At 45.7% G+C, this 22,913-nt stretch overlaps 1 protein-coding gene and 1 long non-coding RNA gene across 10 annotated transcripts in view; one reads left to right on the plus strand and one right to left on the minus strand.

Annotated features, from left to right (window-relative positions):
- Positions 1–22,913, minus strand: part of LOC119957094 (pancreatic secretory granule membrane major glycoprotein GP2-like) — a 265,465-nt gene that overhangs the window by 143,021 nt on the left and 99,531 nt on the right. The window lies entirely within an intron of this gene.
- LOC119957097 overlaps positions 1–22,913 on the plus strand; it is a 91,275-nt gene that overhangs the window by 60,449 nt on the left and 7,913 nt on the right. The window contains exons 1-2 of one of the 4 annotated variants that reach the window (XR_005458748.1): positions 18,260–18,291; positions 19,435–19,545. The exons of 1 other annotated variant lie outside the window; for it this stretch is intronic. This is a non-coding gene — a long non-coding RNA (uncharacterized LOC119957097). Of the gene's footprint in view, positions 1–18,259; positions 18,292–19,353; positions 19,546–20,166; positions 20,303–22,913 lie in introns of those variants that run through there. 2 more of the 4 variants (XR_005458749.1, XR_005458746.1) reach the window with 2 other exon arrangements.

The raw sequence follows: 22,913 nt of genomic DNA on the forward strand, positions 1-22,913 counted from the left end.
TATGACCCACATTCCGTTGGGTCTTTGTCTTTCTTAGGTATCAGCGAGATTGAGGCCTGTGCTAACGTGGGTGGCAGTGTGCCCCTAAGCTAGCGAGTCTGTGAACATCTCCCGCAGGTGCGGGGCCAGCGCTGTCGCGAATTTTTTGTAGAAGTCCGCCGGGAATCCGTCCGGTCCCGGCGCCTTCCCCGTCTGCATGGAGCTAATGCTCTCCATGATCTCTCCCAGTGCTAGTGCTGCTTCCAGATCCCGTTTTCTGCCCTCTCCCACGACTGGTATGTCCAGTCCATCAAGAAACCAGTTCATCCCAGCCTTCCCCGTTGGGGGCTCCGAGGTGTATAGCTCTTGGTAGAAGGCCTTGAAGGTTTCGTTAATCCTCTCTGGTTCTGTTTATTGTCTGCTTATCTAATTGTTTTTGGTTTACAAACATTTATTCCGTGTTCCAACTTCCTTGTGTCCATTCCCCTGTGGTGATTATTGCACACATTCTGCATAATTATCATTAATTAGTGAATAGCAGTGGGAAGTGGAATGGTCGGAATTTATTGAAACCAACACTCCTGATATGTACCATTGAAAAGGAAGGACTGATGGAAAAGGGTTATTCAGCCATGGATTTCTATGGGTACCCAGGAGGGAATCAAATAGAGAGAGAATGCAAACAAATTGGCAAAGATTTGTGGGGACAAGAGGGTTGGGAAATCTTTAAAGGTCAACAGAAAGCCATGAAAAGAGCTCAAAAGAAAAGGAAGTTAGATTCTGAGAGTAAACTAGCACAGAATATAAAAACTGATCGCAAAAGTTTCTCAAATCAATAAAATATAAAGCAGTGACTCAGGAGATCATAGAATCATGGAATTTACCGTGCAGAAGGAGGCCATTCGGCCCATTGAGTCTGCACCAGTTCTCGGAAAGAGCACCCTACCCAAGGTCAACACCTCCACCCTATCCCCAAAACCCAGCAACCCCATCCAAAACTAAGGGCAATTTTGGACACTAAGGGCAATTTAGCATGGCCAATCCACCTAACCTGCACATCCTTGGACTGTGGGAGGAAACTGGAGCATCCGGAGGAAACCCACGCACACACGGGGAGGATGTGCAGACTCCACACAGACAGTGACCCATCAGGAATCGAACCTGGGACACTGGAGCTGTGAAGCGATTGTGCTATCCACAATGCTACCGTGCTGCCCACTAGATCATTGGTCCATTAGAGGACGAGAAGGGGCTGTAATAATGGGAAATGAGGAAACGGCTGCGACATTGAACAGGTATTTTGTGTCGGTCTTCACAGTGGAAGACACAAATAACATGCCAATAATTGATGGCAAGGAGGATACAGCAGGATAGGACGAGAAACCATCATGACACACAAGGTAGACAAGTCTCCTGGCCCAGATGGAATACAGCCTAGGATACTAGAAGATGTGGCGTGGGAAATAGCAAATACGTTCGTGGTACTTTACCGAAATTCGCTGGACACAGGGGCGGTTCCGGGAGATTGGATAACAGCAAATGTGACACCACTGTTTCAAAAATAAGTTTAGAAACCTTGGGTAACGATTGGCCGGTTCACTTTACCTCTGTGGTGGGGAAAATCTTTGAATCTGTCACCAAGGATGAAATAGTCAGACATCTGGACAGCAATTGTCCCATATTCCCTGGTCATTGCCTGCGTGGAGTTTGTACAATCTCCCCATGTCTGCGTGGGCCTCACCCCCACAACCCAAAGATGTGCAGCTTGGGTCGACTGTCTACACTAAATTGTACCTGAATTGAAAAAAAATAATTGGTACACTCAATTATCTTTTTTTAAATTGTCCCTTTGGACAGACGCAGCGTGAAAGGCAGGTCCTGTTAAACTAATTTACAAGAAGTCTTTGTGGACATTACGAGAGCGGTGGACAATGGGGACCGGTGGATGTGGTGTATCTGCATTTCCCCAAGGTATTCGACAAGGTGCTGCATAAGATAAAGGTGCACGGAATTCTGGGTTAGTTATTAGCCTGGATAGAGGATTGGTAAACAAACAGAAAGCACAAATTGGTGATAAACGTGCATTTTTCTGGTTGGCGATCAGCGGCCTCAGGGATCAGTGTTGGTAACGCAATTGTTTACAATTTACATCGATAATTTGTAATTGGGGATCAATTGTAACTTGTCAATGTTGGCAGATGACACTAAGGTGAGTGTCAGAGCAGAGTGTGCAGAGGACACTGAAAGTATGCAGAGAGATATAGATGGTTTCAGTGAGTGGGCAACGGTCTGGCAAATGGAGTTCAATGTTGGAAAATTGACTTAATCGATTTTGGTTGGAATAACAGCAAAATTGGCAAATATTTAAATGGTAAAATATAGCAGCATGCTGCTGTGCAGAGCGAGCTCAGTGTCATTGTGTATGAATCACAAAACTTTTGATAAACTGTCCATTACCCCCTCTGGGAATTGGTGTCACAGTGTGTTAGATACACTGTCCTTTCCCTCTCTGGGACTGGGTGTCACAGTGTGTTAGATACACTGTCCTTTCCCTCTCTGGGACTGGGTGTCACCGTGTCCTTTTCCTCTCTGGGGCTGGGTGTCACAGTGTGTTAGATACACTGTCCTTTCCCTCTCTGGGACTGGGTGTCACAGTGTGTTAGATACACTGTCCTTTCCCTCTCTGGGACTGGGTGTCACTGTGTCCTTTTCCTCTCTGGGACTGGGTGTCACAGTGTGTTAGATACACTGTCCTTTCCATCTCTGGTATTGGGTGTCACAGTGTGTTAGATACACTGTCCTTTCCCTCTCTGGGACTGGGTGTCACAGTGTGTTAGAGACACTGTCCTTTCCCTCTCTGGGACTGGGTGGGTGTTACAGTGTGTTAGATACACTGTCCTTTCACTCTCTGGGACTGGGTGGGTGTTACAGTGTGTTAGATACACTGTCCTTTCACTCTCTGGGACTGGGTGTCACAGTGTGTTAGATACACTGTCCTTTCACTCTCTGGGACTGGGTGTCACAGTGTGTTAGATACACTGTCCTTTCCCTCTCTTGGACTGGGTGTCACAGTGTGTTAGATACACTGTCCTTTCCCTCTCTGGGACTGGGTGTCACAGTGTGTTAGATACACTGTCCTTTCCCTCTCTGGGACTGGGTGTCACAGTGTGTTAGATACACTGTCCTTTCCCCCTCTGGGACTGGGTATCACAGTGTGTTAGATACACTGTCCTTTCCCTCTCTGGGACTGGGTGTCACAGTGAAGAAATGAAATGAAAATCGCTTAATGTCACGAGTAGGTTTCAATGAAGTTACTGTTGAAAGCACCTAGTCGCCACTTTCCGGCTCCTGTTCGAGGAGGCTGTTTTGTGAATCGAACCGTGCTGCTAGCCTGCCTTGGTCTGCGTTCAACGCCAGCGATTTTGCCCAGTGTGCTAAACAGGCCTGTGTAATACACTGTCCTTTCCCTCTGTTGGTCGGGAGTCACAGCTGTAAGATACACTATCCAGTCTCACACTTCTCCAATGGGTGTTACAGTAGCACAGTGGTTATCACTGTTGCCTCACACCACCTGTGCCCCAACTTTGTTTCCTGTTGGGGTCACTGTCTGCACTTTCTCCGCTTGTCTGCATGGGGTTCCTCCGGGTGCTCCGGTTTCCTCCCAGAAGTCCCGAAATACGTTCTGTTAGGTATTTCGGACATTCTGAATTCTCCATCCCTGCACCCAAACATGCGCCGGAGTGTGGCATCTAGGGGATTTTCACAGTAACTTCATTGGTGTCATACTGTAAGCCTACTTGTTACACTAATAAAGATTATTCTTATGATTATTATAAAGATTATTTGTATTACGCATCTTATTATATATCTCCTCTGCGACACTCCATATCCTGTTGTGAATCAGATGCAGATTTTGGACATGTTTCTAATTGTCTGCTTATCTAATTGTTTTTGGTTTACAAACATTTATTCCGTGTTCCAACTTCCTTGTGACCATTCCCCCGTGGTGATTATTGCACACATTCTGCATAATTATCATTAATTAGTGAATAGCAGTGGGAAGTGGAATGGTCGGAATTTATTGAAACCAACACTCCTGATATGTACCATGAAAAGGAAGGACTGACGGAAAAGGGATATTCAGCCAAGGATTGCAATGGGTACCCAGGAGGGAATCAAATAGAGAGAGAATGCAAACAAAGTGGCAAAGATTTGTGGGGACAGGAGGGTTGGGAAATCTTTAAAGGTCATCAGAAAGCCATGTAAAAAGTTTTAAAGAAAAGGAAGTTAGATTCTGAGAGTAAACTAGCACAGAATATAAAAACTGATCGCAAAAGTTTCTTAAATCAATAAAATATAAAACAGTGGCTCAGGAGATTATTGGTCCATTAGAGGACGAGAAGGGGGTTTTAATAATGGGAAATGAGGAAACGGCTGCGACATTGAACAGGTATTTTGTGTCGGACTTCACAGTGGAAGACACAAATAACATGCCAATAATTGATGGCAAGGAGGATACGGCAGGATAGGACCGAGAAACCATCATCATCACATTCGGTATACCGGTCCCCTTCGCCCAAATGGAATAAATCCCAGGATCATAAAAGAGATGGCGTGGGAAATAGCAAATACGTTCGTGGTACTTTACCGAAATTCGCTGGACACAGGGGCGGTTCCGGGAGATTGGAAAACACCAAATGTGACACCACTGTTTCAAAAAGAAGTTTAGAAAAGTTGGGTAACAATTGGCCGATTCGCTTTACCTCTGTGGTGGGAAAATCTTTGAATCTGTCATCAAGGATGGAATAGTCAAACATCTGGACAGCAATTGTCCCATATTCCCTGGTCATTGCCTGTGTGGAGTTTTTACAATCTCCCCGTGTCTGCGTGGGCCTCACCCCCACAACCCAAAGATGTGCAGCTTGGGTAGACTGTCCACACTAAATTGAGCCTGAATTGAAAAAAAATAATTGGTACATTCAATTATCTTTTTTTAAGTTGTCCCGTTGGTCAGACGCAGCGTGAGTTCATGAAAGGCAGGTCCTGTTTCACTAATTTACAGTGTTAGACACACTGTCCTTTCCATCTCTGGGACTGGGTGTCACAGTGTGTTAGATACACTGTCCTTTCCATCTCTGGGACTGGGTGTCACAGTGTGTTAGATACACTGTCCATTCCCTCTCTGGGACAGTGTCACAGTGTGTTAGCTACACTGTCCTTTCCCCCTCTTGGACTGGGTGTCACAGTGTGTTAGATACACTGTCCTTTCCCTCTCTGGGACTGGGTGTCACAGTGTGTTAGATACACTGTCCTTTCCCTCTCTGGGACTGGGTGTCACAGTGTGTTAGATACACTGTCCTTTCCCTCTCTGGGACTGGGTGTCACAGTGTGTTAGATACACTGTCCTTTCCCTCTCTGGGACTGGGTGTCACAGTGTGTTAGATACACTGTCCTTTCCATCTCTGGGACTTGGTGTCACAGTGAAAAAATGAAATGAAAATCGCTTAATGCCACGAGTAGGTTTCAATGAAGTTACTGTGGAAAGCACCTAGTCGCCACATTCCGGCTCCTGTTCGAGGAGGCTGTTATGGGAATCGAACCATGCTGCTAGCCTGCTTTGGTCTGCGTTCAAAGCCAGCGATTTAGCCCAGTGTACTAAACAGGCCTGTGTAACACACTGTCCTTTCCCTCTGTTGGGCAAGGGTCACAGCTGTAAGATACACTATCCAGTCTCACACTTCTCCAATGGGTGTAACAGTAGCAGAGAACATAGAACATAGAACATTACAGCGCAGTACGGGCCCTTCGGCCCTCGATGTTGTGCCGACCTGTGAAACCATCTGAAGCCTATCTGACCTACACTATTCCATTTTCATCCATATGTCTATCCAGTGACCACTTAAATGCCCTTAAAGTTGGCGAGTCTACTACTGTTGCAGGCAGGGCGTTCCACACCCCTACTACTCTTTGACTAAAGAAACTGCCTCTGACATCTGTCCTATATCTACCATCCCTCAATTTAAAGCTATGTCCCCTCGTGTTGGTCATCACCATCCGAGGAAAGAGACTCTCACTGTCCACCCTATATAACCCTCGGACTATCTTATATGTCTCTATTAAGTCACCTCTCAGCCTTCTCCTCTCTAACGAAAACAACAGCAAGTCCCTGAGACTTTCCTCGTTAGACCTTCCCTCCATACCAGGCAACATCCTAGTAAATCTCCTCTGAACCCTTTCCAAAGCTTCAACATACTTCATATAATGTGGTGACCAGAACTGCACGCAGTACTCCAGGAGCGGCCGCACCAGAGTTATGTACAGCTGCAGCATGACCTTGTGGCTCCGAAACTCAATCCCCCTACTGATAAAGGCTAGCACGCCATATGCCTTCTTAACAGCGCTATTAACCTTGGTGGCATCTTTCAGGGATTTATGTACCTGGATTCCGAGTTCTCTCTGTTCATCTACACTACCAAGAATCTTGCCATTAGCCCAGTACTCTGCATTCCTGTTACTCCTTCCAAAGTGAACCACCTCACACTTTTCCGCATTAAACTCCATCTGCCACCTCTCAGCCCAGCTCTGCAGCTTATCTAAGTCCCTCTGTATCCTATAACATCCTTCAGCACTATCCACAACTCCACCGACCCTTGTGTCAGCTTCAAATTTACTAACCCATCCTTCTACACCCTCTTCCAGGTCATTTATAAAAATGATAAACAGCAGTGGCCCCAAAACAGATCCTTGCGGTACACCACTAGTAACTGAACTCCAGGATGAACATTTGCCATCAACCACCCCCCTCTGTCTTCTTTCAGCTAGTCAATTACTGATCCTAACCGCTAAATCACCTTCAATCCCATACTTCCTTATTTTCTGCAATAGCCTACCGTGGAGAATCTTATCAAACGCCTTACTGAAATCCATATACACCACATCAACCGCTTTACTCTCATCCACCTGTTTGGTCACCTTCTCAAAAAACTCAATAAGGTTTGTGAGGCATGACCTACCCTTCACAAAACCTTATTTACTATCGCTAATCAACTTGTTCTTTTCAAGATGATTATAAACCCTATCTCTTATAACCTTTTCCAACATTTTACCCACAACCGAAGTAAGGCTCACAGGTCTATAATTACCAGGGTTGTCTCTACTCCCCTTCTTGAACAAGGGGACAACATTTGCGATCCTCCAGTCTTCCGGCACTATTCCTGTTGACAAAGACGACATAAAGATCAAGGGCAAAGGCTCTGCAATCTCCTCCCTGGCTTTCCAGAGAATCCTCGGATAAATCCCATCTGGCCCAGTGGACGTATCTATTTTTACACTTTCCAAAATTGCTAACACCTCCTCCTTGTGAACCTCAATTCCATCTAAGTCTGGTCGACTGAACCTGAGTATTCTCCTTGACAAATTGTCTTTCTCCAGTGTAAACACTGACGGAAAATATATCCATTTAACGCTTCCCCTATCTCCTGTGATTCCACACACAACTTTCCACTACAATCCTTGATTGGACCTAATCTTACTCTATTCATTCTTTTGTTCCTGATATACCTATAGAAAGCCTTAGGGTTTTCCTTGATCCTATCCGCCAATGACTTTTCGTGTCCTCTCCTCGCTTTTCTTATCTCTCCCTTTAGGCCCTTCCTGGCTAACTTGTAACTCTCAAGTGCCCTAACTGAGCCTTCATGTATCATCCTAACATAAGCCTTCTTCTTCCTCTTGACAAGTGCTTCAACTTCCTTAGTAAACCACGGTTCCCTTGCTCGACAACTTCCTCACTGCCTGACAGATACATACTTATCAAGGACACGCAGTGGCTGTTCCTTGAAAAAGCTCCACATTTCGATTGTACCCATCCCCTGCAGTTTCCTTCCCCAGCCTATACATCCTAAATCTTGCCGAATAGCATCACAATTGCCTTTCCCCCAGCTATAATTCTTGCCTTGCGGTATATACCTATCCCTGCCCATTGCTAAAGTAAACATAAGCGAATTGTGATCACTATCACCAAAGTGCTCACCTACATCTAAATCTTACACCTGGCCGGGTTCATTACGCAGTACCAAATCCAATGTGGCCTCGCCCCTTGTTGGCTGTCTACATACTGTGTCAGAAAACACTCCTGCACACTCTGCACAAAAACTGACCCATCTATAGTACTCGAACTATCGTACTTCCAGTCAATATTTGGAAAGTTAAAGTCCCCCATAACAACTACCCTGTTACTCCTGCTCCTGTCAAGAATCATCTTTGCAATCCTTTCCTCTACATCTCTGGAACTATTCGGAGGTCTATAGACAACTCCCAACAGGGTGACCTCTACTCTCCTGTTCCTAACCTCGGCCCATACTACCTCAGTAGACGAGTCCTCAAACGTCCTTTCTACCGCCGTAATACTTTCCTTGATTAACAAGGCCAACCCCCCCCCCCCCTCTTTACCATCTTCTCTGTTCTTACAGAAACATCTAAATCCTGGAACCTGCAACAACCATTCCTGTCCCTGCTCTACCCATGTCTCCGAAATCGCCACAACATCGAGATCCCAGGTACCAACCCATGCTGCAAGCTCACCCACCGTCTTGTTTGCCGGTGCCCTCTTTCGAACTTTTAACCCTATACCTGACATCACTACTCTCAACATCCTGTACACTGGGACTACAATTTAGGTTCCCATCCCCCTGCTGAATTAGTTTAAACGCCCCCCCCGAAGAACACGAGCAAATCTAACCCCCCCCCCCCCCCCCCCCCCCCCCCCCCCCCCCCCAGGATATTGGTACCCCTCTGGTTCAGGTGAAGATCATCCTGTTTGTAGAGGTCCCACCTAGCCCAAAATGAGGTAACAACCCCGGGATAACAACTCTGTTTGTTCTAGCTCTCAGCTTCCATCCTAGCTCCCTGAATTTCTGTCTCAAATCCCCATCTCTCTTTCTACCTATGTCGTTGGTACCTATGTGGTCCACGACTTGGGGCTGCTCCCCCTCCCGCTTAAGGATCCCAAAAACACGATCAGAGACATCACGAACCCTGGCACCTGGGAGGCAACACACCAACCATGAGTCTCTTTCATTCCCACAGAACCTCCTGTCTGTTCCTCTAACTATGGAGTCCCCAATGACAAGTGCTCTGTTCCTCTTCTCCCTTCCCTTCTGAGCAACAGGGACAGACTCTGTGCCAGAGACCTGTGCCCCAATGAAATGAAATGAAAATGAACATTGCTTATTGTCACGAGTCGGCTTCAATGAAGTTACTGTGAAAAGCCCCTAGTCGCCACATTCCGGCGCCTGTTCGGGGAGGCTGGTACGGGAAACGAACCGTGCTGCTGGCCTGCTTGGTCTGCTTTAAAAGCCAGCGATTTAGCCTTGTCAGCTAAACCACTGGTAAGTCTTCCCCCGCAACAGTATCCAAAATGGTATACTTGTTATAGAGGGGAACAACCACAGGGGATCCCTGCACTGCCTGCCAGTTCCCTCTCCCTCCCCTGACGGTAACCCATCTACCTTCTTCTTTTACCTGAGGTGTCACTACCTCCCTATAATTCCTCTCAATCACCCCCTCCGTCTCCCAAATGATCCGAAGTTCATCCAGCTCTAGCTCCAGGTCCCTAACGCGGTTCTCGAGCAGCTGGAGTTGGGTAACACCTCCTCCTTGTGAACCTCAATTCCTGGTCGACTGAACCTGAGTATTCTCCTTGACAACATTGTCTTTCTCCAGTGTAAACACTGACGAAAAATATCCATTTAACGCTTCCCCTATCTCCTGTGATTCCACACACAACTTTCCACTACTATCCTTGATTGGCCCTAATCTTACTCTATTCATTCTTTTGTTCCTGATATACCTATAGAAAGCCTTAGCATTTTCCTTGATCCTATCCGCCAACGACTTTTCGTGTCCTCTCCTCGCTCTTCTTATCTCTCCCTTTAGGTCCTTCCTGGCTAACTTGTAACTCTCAAGTGCCCTAACTGAGCCTTCATGTCTCATACTAAAATAAGCCTTCTTCTTCCTCTTGACAAGTGCTACAACTTCCTTAGTAAACCATGGTTCCCTTGCTCGACAACTTCCTCACTGCCTGACAGGTACATACTTATCAAGGACACGCAGTAGCTGCTCCTTGAAAAAGCTCCACATTTCGATTGTACCCATCCCCTGCAGTTTCCTTCCCCATCTCCTTGGTTAGAGGAGGAGGATGGGTGGGAGACACTACATAAGTAGTGTTTCGGGTAAAGCTGTCACTCGAGAACATCCCCTTCACAAACCACCAACAGTGGTTATCACTGTTGCCTCACACCACCTGTGCCCCAAGTTTGTTTCCTGTTGGGGTCACTGTCTGCACTTTCTCCGCTTGTCTGCATGGGGTTCCTCCGGGTGCTCCGGTTTCCTCCCAGAAGTCCCGAAATACGTTCTGTTAGGTACTTCGGACATTCTGAATTCTCCATCCCTGCACCCAAACATGCGCCGGAGTGTGGCGTCTAGGGGATTTTCACAGTAACTTCATTGATCTGATACTCTAAGCCTACTTGTGACACTAATAAAGATTATTCTTATGATTATTATAAAGATTATTTGTATTACACATGTTATTATATATCTCCTCTCGTCTGCGACACTCCATATCCTGTTGTGAATCAGATGCAGATTTTGGACATGTTTCTAATTGTCTGCTTATCTAATTGTTTTTGGTTTACAAACATTTATTCCGTGTTCCAACTTCCTTGTGTCCATTCCCTCGTGGTGATTATTGCACACATTCTGCATAATTATCATTAATTAGTGAATAGCAGTGGGAAGTGGAATGGTCGGAATTTATTGAAACCAACACTCCTGATATGTACCATTGAAAAGGAAGGACTGACGGAAAAGGGATATTCAGCCATGGATTGCTATGGGTACCCAGGAGGGAATCAAATAGACAGAGAATGCAAACAAATTGGCAAAGATTTGTGGGGACAGGAGGGTTGGGAAATCTTTAAAGGTCAACAGAAAGCCATGAAAAGAGCTCAAAAGAAAAGGAAGAAAGATTCTGAGAGTTTGGGGCCTCACGGTAGCATGGTGGTTAGCATCAATGCTTCACAGCTCCAGGGTCCCAGGTTCGATTCCCGGCTGGGTCACTGTCTGTGTGGAGTCTGCACGTCCTCCCCATGTGTGCGTGGGTTTCCTCCGGGTGCTCCGGTTTCCTCCCACAGTCCAAAGATGTGCGGGTTAGGTGGATTGGCCATGCTAAATTGCCCGTAGTGTAAGGTTAGTGGGGGGATTGTTGGGTTACGGGTATACGGGTTACGTGGGTTTAAGTAGGGTGATCATTGCTCGGCACAACATCGAGGGCCGAAGGGCCTGTTCTGTGCTGTACTGTTCTATCTAAACTAGCAGAGAGTATAAAAACTGATCGCAAAAGTTTCTCAGATATATAAAATATAAAGCAGTGACTCAGGAGATCATAGAATCATGGAATTTACCGTGCAGAAGGAGGCCATTCGGCCCATTGAGTCTGCACCAGTTCTCGGAAAGAGCACCCTACCCAAGGTCAACACCTCCACCCTATCCCCAAAACCCAGCAACCCCATCCAAAACTAAGGGCAATTTTGGACACTAAGGGCAATTTAGCATGGCCAATCCACCTAACCTGCACATCCTTGGACTGTGGGAGGAAACCGGAGCATCCGGAGGAAACCCACGCACACACGGGGAGGATGTGCAGACTCCACACAGACAGTGACCCAAGCAGGAATCGAACCTGGGACACTGGAGCTGTGAAGCGATTGTGCTATCCACAATGCTACCGTGCTGCCCACAAGATCATTGGTCCATTAGAGGACGAGAAGGGGCTGTAATAATGGGAAATGAGGAAACGGCTGCGACATTGAACAGGTATTTTGTGTCGGTCTTCACAGTGGAAGACACAAATAACATGCCAATAATTGATGGCAAGGAGGATACGGCAGGATAGTACCGAGAAACCATCATGACACACAAGGTAGACAAGTCTCATGGCCCAGATGGAATACAGCCTAGGATACTAGAAGATGTGGCGTGGGAAATAGCAAATACGTTCGTGGTACTTTACCGAAATTCGCTGGACACAGGGGCGGTTCCGGGAGATTGGATAACAGCAAATGTGACACCACTGTTTCAAAAAGAAGTTTAGAAACCTTGGGTAACGATTGGCCGGTTCGCTTAACTCTGTGGTGGGGTAAATCTTTGAATCTGTCATCAAGGATGAAATAGTCAGACATCTGGACAGCAATTGTCCCATATTCCCTGGTCATTGCCTGCGTGGAGTTTGTACAATCTCCCCATGTCTGCGTGGGCCTAACCCCCACAACCCAAAGATGTGCAGCTTGGGTAGACGGTCTACACTAAATTGTACCTGAATTGAAAAAAAATAATTGGTACACTCAATTATCTTTTTTTAAGTTGTCCCTTTGGACAGATGCAGCGTGAGTTCATGAAAGGCAGGTCCTGTTTCACTAATTTACAGGAAGTCTTTGTGGACATTACGAGAGCGGTGGACAATGGGGACCGGTGGATGTGGTGTATCTGCATTTCCCAAGGTATTCGACAAGGTGCTGCATAAGATAAAGGTGCACGGTATTCCGGGTTAGTTATTAGCCTGGATAGAGGATTGGTGAACAAACAGAAAGCACAAATTGGTGATAAACGTGCATTTTTCTGGTTGGCGATCAGCGGCCTCAGGGATCAGTGTTGGAACCGCAATTGTTTACAATTTACATCGATAATTTGTAATTGGGGACCAATTGTAACTTGTCAATGTTGGCAGATGACACTAAGGTGAGTGTCAGAGCAGAGTGTGCAGAGGACACTGAAAGTATGCAGAGAGATATAGATGGTTTCAGTGAGTGGGCAACGGTCTGGCAAATGGAGTTCAATGTTGGAAAATTTACTTAATCGATTTTGGTTGGAATAACAGCAAAATTGGCAAATATTTAAATGGTAAAATATAGCAGCATTCTGCTGTGCAGAGGGAGCTCAGTGTCATTGTGTATGAATCACAAAACTTTTGATAAACTGTCCATTACCCCTCTCTGGGGATTGGTGTCACAGTGTGTTAGATACACTGTCCTTTCCCTCTCTGGGACTAGGTGTCACAGTGTGTTAGATACACTGTCCTTTCCCTCTCTGGGACTGGGTGTCACAGTGTGTTAGCTACACTGTCCTTTCCCCCTCTTGGACTGGGTGTCACAGTGTGTTAGATACACTGTCCTTTCCCTCTCTGGGACTGGGTGTCACAGTGTGTTAGATACACTGTCCTTTCCCTCTCTGGGACTGGGCGTCACAGTATGTTAGATACACTGTCCATTCCCTCTCTGGGACTGGGTGTCACCGTGTCCTTTCCCTCTCTGGGACTGGGTGTCACAGTGTGTTAGATACACTGTCCTTTCCCTCTCTGGGACTGGGTGTCACCGTGACCTTTCCATCTTTGGGACTGGGTGTCACAGTGTGTTAGATACACTGCCCTTCACCTCTCTGGGACTGGGTGTCACATTGTGTTAGATACAATGTCCATTCTCTCTCTGGGACTGGGTGTCACAGTCTGTTAGATACACTGTCCTTTCCCGCTATTGGACTGGGTGTCACAGTGTGTTAGATACACTGTTCTTTACCTCTCTGGGACTGGGTGTCACAGTGTGTTAGATACACTGTCCTTTCCCTCTCTGGGACTGGGTGTCACAGTGTGTTAGATACACTGTCCTTTCCCTCTCTGGGACTGGGTGTCAGTGTTTCAGATACACTGTCCTTTCCCTCTCTGGGACTGGGTGTCACAGTGTGTTAGATACACTGTCCTTTCCCTCTCTGGGACTGGGTGTCACAGTGTGTTAGATACACTGTCCTTTCCCTCTCTGGGACTGGGTGACACAGTGTGTTAGATACACTGTCCTTTCCCTCTCTGGGACTGGGTGTCACAGTGTGTTAGATACACTGTCCTTTCCCTCTCTGGGACTGGGTGTCACAGTGTGTTAGATACACTGTCCTTTCCCTCTCTGGGACTGGGTGTCACAGTGTGTTAGATACACTGTCCTTTCCCCCTCTGGGACTGGGTGTCACAGTGGGTTAGATACACTGTCCTTTCCCCCTCTGGGTCTGGGTGTCACAGTGTGTTAGATACACTGTCCTTTCCCTCTCTGGGACTGGGTGTCACAGTGTGTTAGATACACTGTCCTTTCCCCCTCTGGGACTGGGTGTCACAGTGTGTTAGATACACTGTCCTTTCCCTCTCTGGGACTGGGTGTCACAGTATGTTAGACACACTGTCCTTTCCCGCTCTGGGACTGGGTGTCACAGTGTGTTAGATACACTGTCCTTTCCCCCTCTGGGACTGGGTGTCACAGTGGGTTAGATACACTGTCCTTTCCCCCTCTGGGTCTGGGTGTCACAGTGTGTTAGATACACTGTCCTTTCCCTCTCTGGGACTGGGTGTCACAGTGTGTTAGATACACTGTCCTTTCCCTCTCTGGGACTGGGTGTCACAGTGTGTTAGATACACTGTCCTTTCCCTCTCTGGGACTGGGTGACACAGTGTGTTAGATACACTGTCCTTTCCCTCTCTGGGACTGGGTGACACAGTGTGTTAGATACACTGTCCTTTCCCTCTCTGGGACTGGGTGTCACAGTATGTTAGACACACTGTCCTTTCCCGCTCTGGGACTGGGTGTCACAGTGTGTTAGATACACTGTCCTTTCCCTCTCTGGGACTGGGTGACACAGTGTTAGATGCACTGTCCTTTCCCTCTCTGGGACTGGGTGTCACAGTGTGTCAGATACACTGTCCTTTCCCTCTCTGGGACTGGGTGTCACAGAGTGTCAGATATACTGTCTTTCCTCACAATTTTATAGTGTGCGGCACAGTAGTACAATGTTTAGCTCTGTTGCTTCACAGTTCCAGGTTCCCGGGTTCTATTACCACTTGGAGCACAGCCTGTGTGGAGTCGGCATGTTCTCCCCGTGTCTGCGTGGGTTTCTTCCGGGTGCTCTGGTTTCCTCCCCGAAGTCCCGAAAGACGTGCTGTTAGGTGAATTGTTCATTCTGAATTCTCCCTCAGTGTACCCAAACAGGCGCCGGAATGTGGGGACTATAGGATTTTCACAGTAACTTCATTGCAGTGATAATATAAGCCTATTTTTGCCACTGATAAAGATTGTTCTTATTATATATCTCATCTCTCTTTACGCTCTCTTTCCTGGTTTCTAGTATACAAACATTTATTCTGTGTTCCAACTTCCTTGTGTACCTTCCCCTGTGGTGATTATTGAACACATTCTGCACAATTACCACTAGTTAGTGAAAAGCAGTGGGAAGTGGAATGGTCGGAATTTATTGAAAGAACAACATCCCTGGTATTGAAAAGGATGGACTGTCGGAACAGAGATATTCATCCATGGATAGCTATGGAAACCAATGTGAACCTGTACTAGATGCTGTGGTATGAAGAGACAAGAGTTCAGCTCCTTTTTACCAACACACCTTTAATGGTTCAAACTCACTCTGCACAGAACTCTACAGATCATCACAAGCTCCAGAGTCCACCTGAAGACCCTTTACATATCAGTGTCAATCATTAAACACTTAACATAAATGAGACAATCATTGAACACTTAGCATAAATGAGACAACTAATTGCAATGTCTCTTAACCCATTACTTAACAGTCTCCCCTTCCTTGGAGAAAAAAAAACAATTCGGCAAAAACAAAATTTCAATAACTAAAATTTCAAGAAACTATAACACATACCTGATTCCCCCTTTTTTTTAAGTAGAAGAAAAAAAAACATTCACTGATACCATTCACGATATCTAAAAGTTTCTGTGAACTAGCCCCTCTTTTTGTGAAACAGTCTGACAATTGATAGCTACTGTCAACCCATTTAATTTTTTGTTATTTCCCCTCTGTCCAACATCTGCTTTAAACTTGTGATGTCTATCCATAACCTCTTTTCATTGACACTTTTTGTAGAGTGCACATTTTCCCACAGAGATTTATTGTCAATGTGACAGTCAATAGGTATATTACCTGAATCCTCTAATCCCAGAATTTCTGTCAATATCTGACTTATATAAAAGGCCATATCCACCGCTTCCACTAAGCTTAATGTCTCAGCAGCCAAAGTGCTTTTGACCACTCTCCTTACTTTCTTTGTTTCCCACACAAGAGGGTAACATTTACCATTGTTCCGCAAAAGAAAAATTATAAAACCTCCTGCGCTTGAAACTCCGTCACATAAATTTGCATAGGACGCATCACTATAAACTATGAGTTTCAAATGCCTAGGATCACCTAAAACAGGGAACTTCAAAACACACTCCTGCATTTCTAGTTTGGCCAACACTTTATTTGCTCTTATTATGTCTTCCACTTTGGGATCATTCACCTTTGTACTCAACTCTAAAACATCAAAACTCATGTCCAGTCTAGTCAGTCTTCCTAACCAGTTCAGTTGCCCAATTAAACTTTGCAGTTGCCCTTTATCTCTCTCCGAAACCATTGCATCTTTTTGTGAAACCCGGCCACGACTAGTTGCTATTGGACTGATGCTTTCCAAGTAAGATTGCTGAAGTAAAGTTGCCCCTAACTGAGTTTGTCCGATTTCCAAACCAATACCTTTAAATGCACCGGAAGCCTGACTTCCAACCCTGAATTCTTTCCTCAAACCAGAGATTACAATAGCTTCAAAATCACTAGTCCCACCCCACAAAAAAAATCATCGACATGCATCATGAAGATGCCAGCAAGATTTCCTTTATAGTGTCAGTAAAACATTGCAGGATCTGCTTTCAACTGGCAACAGCCTAACTTTAACAAGACTGACCTTACCGGAATTACCACACTCTAGATGCATCATTTAAACCATATACACATTTGTTCAACTTCCACAGTACCCCTTCTGTGTTAGCTGCTTCTTTAGGAGGACGGAGAAAAATGTCTCTCTGGAGCTGATGCCCCTGCAAAAAGGCAGCTTTTATATCTATAGATTTGCATTCCCATGCCTTTGTGGCTAATAGAGCCAAGAAGATCTTTAAAATAACCTTTCCTGCTGTAGGTGGATCTACCCTTAAGTCCTGATCGTCTAAGTTTTCTTCAAATCCCCTTGCCACAAGCCTGGCCTTTGCCTTATAAGTTCCATCTGGAAGAACCTTTTCTGTACAAATCCATCTGTGGGAAAGAGCTTCTTGTCCCCTATCCGGTACTTCCGTGTATACCCAAAATTCACTCCAACTATGCAATTCTTGCTGTTTAGCATCTTTGATAACTTTTTCATTTATTTGAAGTCACCAAAATCTCATGTGCATGTGGGCTTCTACTTCTATTAGTATTCGTAGCCTTACTCCTGTTAGACCTTAGACCTAAAGTCGCCAGACCTTCTTCTGAGTCTAACTCTTCTAACTCCAGCTCAGAAAGCACTTTGTTTTGGATTTTACTGCCATATAGTAAAGAAAGAGCCAATGCCATACCTTGTTTTCTCTTTTCTAAAGCAGTCACCTTAGTCCACATAACTACTGCACTTCTCCATTGGCCGTATGATTCCCTTTCAGAAAATAGGGGAGGATAATCATAACCAGCCATCTTTATCCTGGGTTCAGCCATGTTTCCCTTTTTTTCACTCCATGGTTTGATCTGGAAAAATTGTATCTTTCAAGCCTTCACATCTACACAGCACCCATCCTCTGCTACCATTGTTAACATGTACTGGATGCTGTGGTATGAAGAGACAAGAGTTCAGCTCCTTTTTCACCAACACACCTTTAATGGTTCAAACTCACTCTGCACAGAACTCTACAGATCATCAAAAGCTCCTGAGTCCACCTGAAGACCCTTTACATATCAGTGTCAATCATTGAACACTTAACATAAATGAGACAACTAATTGCAATGTCTCTTAACCCATTATTTAACAACCAAGGAGGGTATCAAATTGAAAGAAAATGCAAACAACGTGGCAAAGATTTGTGGGAACAAGAAGATTGGGAAACCTTAAAAGATCAACAGAAAGCCCCGAAAAAAGCTCTAAAGAAAAGGAAGTTAAATTCTGAGAGTAAACTAGCTCAGAATATAAAAACTGATCGCAAAAGTTTCTCAAATAAATAAAATATAAAACAGTGGCTCAGGAGATCATTGGTCCATGATTAGAGGACGAGAAGGGGGTTTTAATAATGGAAAATGAGGAAATGGCTGCGACATTGAACAGGTATTTTGTGTCGGACTTCACAGTGGAAGACACAAATAACATGCCAGTAATTGATGGCAAGGAGGATACAGTAGGATACGACCGAGAAACCATCATTATCACATAAGGTAAACAAGTCTCCTGGCCCAGCTGGAATACATCCCAGGATACTAAAAGAGATGGCGTGGGAAATAGCAAATACGTTTGTGGTAATTTACCGAAATTCGCTGGACAAAGGGGTGGTTCCGGGAGATAGAAAAACGGCAAATGTGATGCCACTGTTGGCGGGCATAGGAAGCAAACGAAACATGGGTAACTATTGGCCGGTTAGCTTAACCTCTGTGGTGGGGACAATCTGTCATCAAGGATGAAATAGTGAGACACCTGGACAGAAATTGTCCCATTGCCCCTGGTCACTGTCTGCGTGGATTTTTTACATTATCCCCGTGTCTGAGTGGGTCTCACCCCCACAACCCAAATATTTGCAGCTTGGGCAGACTGCCCACACTAAATTGCCCCTTCATTGGGAAAAATTTATGTTTAACTAATTTACAGGAACTCGTTGAGGACATTACGAGAGTGGTGAACAATGGGGGCCGGTGGATGTGGTGTATCTGCATTTCCAGAAGGTATTCGACAAGTTGCTGCATAAGATAAAGGTGCACGGTATTCCGGGTTAGTTATTAGCCTGGATAGAGGATTGGTTAAAGAACACAAAGCAAAGAGTGGGGATAAATAGGTGTTTTTCTGGTTGGCGATCAGCAGCCTCAGGGATCAGTGTTGGGACTGCAATGGTTAACATCGATAATTTGTAATTGGGGACCAATTGTAATTTGTCAAAGTTGGCCGATGACACTAAGATGAGCAGTTGAGCAAAAGTGTGCAGTGGACACTGAAAGTCTGCAGAGGGATATAGATGGTGTCTGTACGTTTTCCCCATGTCTGTGTGGGTTTTCTCCGGATGCTCCGGGTTACTCCCACTGTCCCATGTGTCGTTTTAGTGAATTGACCATGCTAATTTGCCCCGAGTTGGGGCTACAGGGATATGGTGGGGGGTTGGGCCGAGATGGGGTTACATGGGAAGGACGGGGGGAGTGGGCTGAGGTAGGGTGCTCTTTCAGAGGGACGGTGCAGAGTCGATGGGCTGAATGGCCTCCTTCTCCACTGTCGGGATCTGATGATTCTGTGGATCTCACTCACATTTCTGTCATTTTTGTCCATTTTGTGCTTCAATAAATCTTTGCTTAATCCTTTCCTCCTGTACCCAGCAGAAAGCCCCACCCCCCAGCTCCACACCCACTGTAACCGCGGAGATCCTGAAGATCAACAACGAGACCTTGGGTAAAATACAAGCAACAACATTTCCTACAGATGAATTGGGTGTATGTATATTTTTGGAAAGGAAGAGTTTATTTTGATGATTTGTGTAATATTTAGTTTAATTGTGTCTTCACTGGAGTCAGTGTGTGGGACTTCCCGTCCATTCCTAGTGGTGTGATTCCGGTCCCACTGACAGAGCCCCCTCCCCCTGCCGTGGGGCGGAGGGTGTAAACACCGGGAAGCCCCATTGACAGCGATGGGACTGAAAGATCCTTCCATTGGCCAATGGCCTCAGGAGCCACAAAACAGGCTGTAGGGTGGCCAGGAAAATTGCCCCGTGCCCCGCAGATTCTCTGTTCGGGGTCTCCACTGTTTCACAGATCACCATGGAGATGTACCAGACATTTATCAGGGCTGGGTTATCCCCCAATCCACATCAACTCACAAACAACAACAGGGGACAATTACAAACATGTTTCTATTAGATTTCGATTGGTGGTTAGAATGTGTGTGGGCTGGTTTAATTGCATGGATTCTGGTATAAAATGGTGATTCATATTCCGGAATCCAGGACTGTGAGTGACAGGGGCTGGATTACATTACCCAATGCAGAGCACATGACACAGGGCACAGTCACATTTCCCCCTCCGGCCATTCTATTGGGTAAGCTTTGCTCTCCAGGGAGCAAATAAGAATTGTGGTCCAGTCCCTTTCCCTTATAAGGAGACAGAGGCTGCCATAGACAGTATTCAACACTGAGCAACAGGCAATCTTACTGAACCTCCTCCAGCTCACACGGGAACACCTCCTGAGGCTCCGGTAAGTAGTCAGGTATGAATTAGAATTTACAATATGCTGAGAGGTGTATCACTGTTTTTGAAGATGGGCTCAGGTCTGTGTGTGTTCTCCAGTCCCAATACAGAGCTCCAGAATGAGCTGTGTCATTGAGGAGACTGGAGATGGATCTGGAAGATGAATCCAGCAAGTCACAAACAAACATGGTTTAACCATAGATGGTGGTGGGGGCAGGAATGAAAGTGCGGTGCTGGATTCAAACAAGAAACATGAACATATTGCGGTTCGAGTGTAATATTTATAAAGGGCATAAAATGACAGGAAGCCAAAATGTTTGTGGCAATACTTTGAGACTCAGAGACAGAGATAAACCCACTCCCAGAGAGAGACTTTACTCACGATAGATAGATAAACTTAATGTCGACAAACTCACTCCCAGAGAGAAAGAGAGATGACATTGACTAGACATAGATAAACTCAATATCTACTATCCTACTCGAAGGATCTGACTCGACTCCAGAGGGTTACAAGTCAGCCAGGAAGGAACTCAAAAATGGACTGAGGAGAGCTAGGAGGGGGCACGAAAAAGCCCTGTCAGAAGGAATAGGGAAAACCCAAGGCATTGTACACTTATATGAGAAATAAGAGGATGATCTGAGTGAGAGTAGGGCCGATCAGGGACAGTGGAGGGAACTTATGCCTCGAGTCTGAAGAGATGGGGGGGGCCCTAAATGAATACATTGCTTCAGTATTGACTAGAGAGAGGGACCTTGTTGCTCAGGAGAACAGTGTGAACCAGGTTAATAGACTCAAACAGGTTGATATTAAGAAGGAGGATGTGCTGGAAATTTTGAAAAGCATCAGGATAGATACGTCCCCTGGGCCTGATGGGATATCGCCAAGGTTACTATGGGACGCGAGGGAGGAGATCGCTGCGCCGTTGGCGATGATCTTTGCGTCCTCACTCTCCACTGGAGATTGGAGGGAGGCAAATGTTGTTCCCCTATTCAAGAAAGGGAATAAGGGAAATCCCTGGGAATTACAGACCCATCAGTCTTACGTCTGTGATGAGCAAAATATTGGAAAGGATTCTAAGAGATAGGATTTATGATTATTTAGAAAAACATAGTTTGATTGAAGATAGTCAGCATGGCTTTGTGAGGGGCAGGTCATGCCTCACAAGCCTCATTGAATTCTTTGAGGATGTGATGAGACACATTGATGAAGGTCGGGCAGTGGATGTGATGTATCTGGATTTCAGTAAGGCATTTGATAAGGTTCCCCATGGTAGGCTCATTCAGAAAGTTAGGGGGCATGGGATACAGGGAAATATGGCTGTCTGGATATAGAATTGGCTGGCTAGAAGAAGACAGCGAGTGGTAGCGGATGGAAAGTATTCCGCCTGGAGGTCGGTGACCAGTGGTGTCCCGCAAGGATCGGTTCTGGGACCTCGGCTCTTTGTGGTTTTTATAAATGACTTGGATGAGGAAGTGGAAGGGTAGATTAGTAAGTTTGCCGATGACACAAAAGTTGGTGGAGTTGCAGCTAGTGTTGAGGGTTGTTGCAGGTTACAACAGAACATTGACAGGATGCAGAGCAGGGCTGAGAAGTGGCTGGTGGAGTTCAACCTTGATAAATGTGAAGTGATTCATTTTGGAAGGTCCAATTTGAATGCTGAATACAGGGTTAAAGGCAGGATTCTTGGAAGTGTGGAGGAACAGAGGGATGTTGGGGTCCACGTACATAGATCCCTCAAAGTTGCCACCCAGGTTGATAGGGTTATTAAGAAGGTATGGTGTGTTGGCTTTCATTAACAGGGGGATTGAGTTTCAGAGCCGCGAGCTTTTGCTGCAGCTTTATAAAACTCTAGTTCACCCACACTTGCAATATTGTGTCCAGTTCTGGTATCTCATTGTAGGATAGATGTGGATGCTTTGTAGAGGGAACAGAGGAGATTTATCAGGATGCTGCCTGGACTGGAGGGCATGTCGTATGAAGGGAGATTGAGACAGCTAGGGCATTTCTCAATGGAGAGAAGAAGGCAGAATGGTGTCTTGATAGAGGTGTACAAGGCGATGAAAGGCATGGATAGAGTGGATAGCCAGAGACTTTTCCCAGTGTGGAAATGGCTGTCACGAGGGGACATCATTTTATGGTGATTAGAGGAAGGTACAGGGGAGATGTCAGAGGTAGGTTCTTTACACAGAGAGTGGTGGGTGTGTGGAATGCACTACCAGCAGAGGTGGTGGAGTCAGAGTCATTCATAAGAACATAAGAACTAGGAGCAGGAGTAGGCCATCTGGCCCCTCGAGCCTGCTCCGCCATTCAATGAGATCATGGCTGATCTTTTGTGGACTCAGCTCCACTTTCCGGCCCGAACACCATAACCCTTAATCCCTTTATTCTTCAAAAAACTATCTATCTTTATCTTAAAAACATGTAATGAAGGAGCCTCAACTGCTTCACTGGGCAAGGAATTCCAGAGATTCACAACCCTTTGGGTGAAGAAGTTCCTCCTAAACTCAGTCCGAAATCTACTTCCCCTTATTTTGAGGCTATGTCCCCTAGTTCTGCTGTCACCCGCCAGTGGAAAAAACCTGCCCGCATCTATCCTATCTATTCCCTTCATAATTTT

This window comes from Scyliorhinus canicula, chromosome 25, assembly GCF_902713615.1.
Source record: "Scyliorhinus canicula chromosome 25, sScyCan1.1, whole genome shotgun sequence".
Lineage (NCBI taxonomy): Eukaryota > Metazoa > Chordata > Chondrichthyes > Carcharhiniformes > Scyliorhinidae > Scyliorhinus > Scyliorhinus canicula.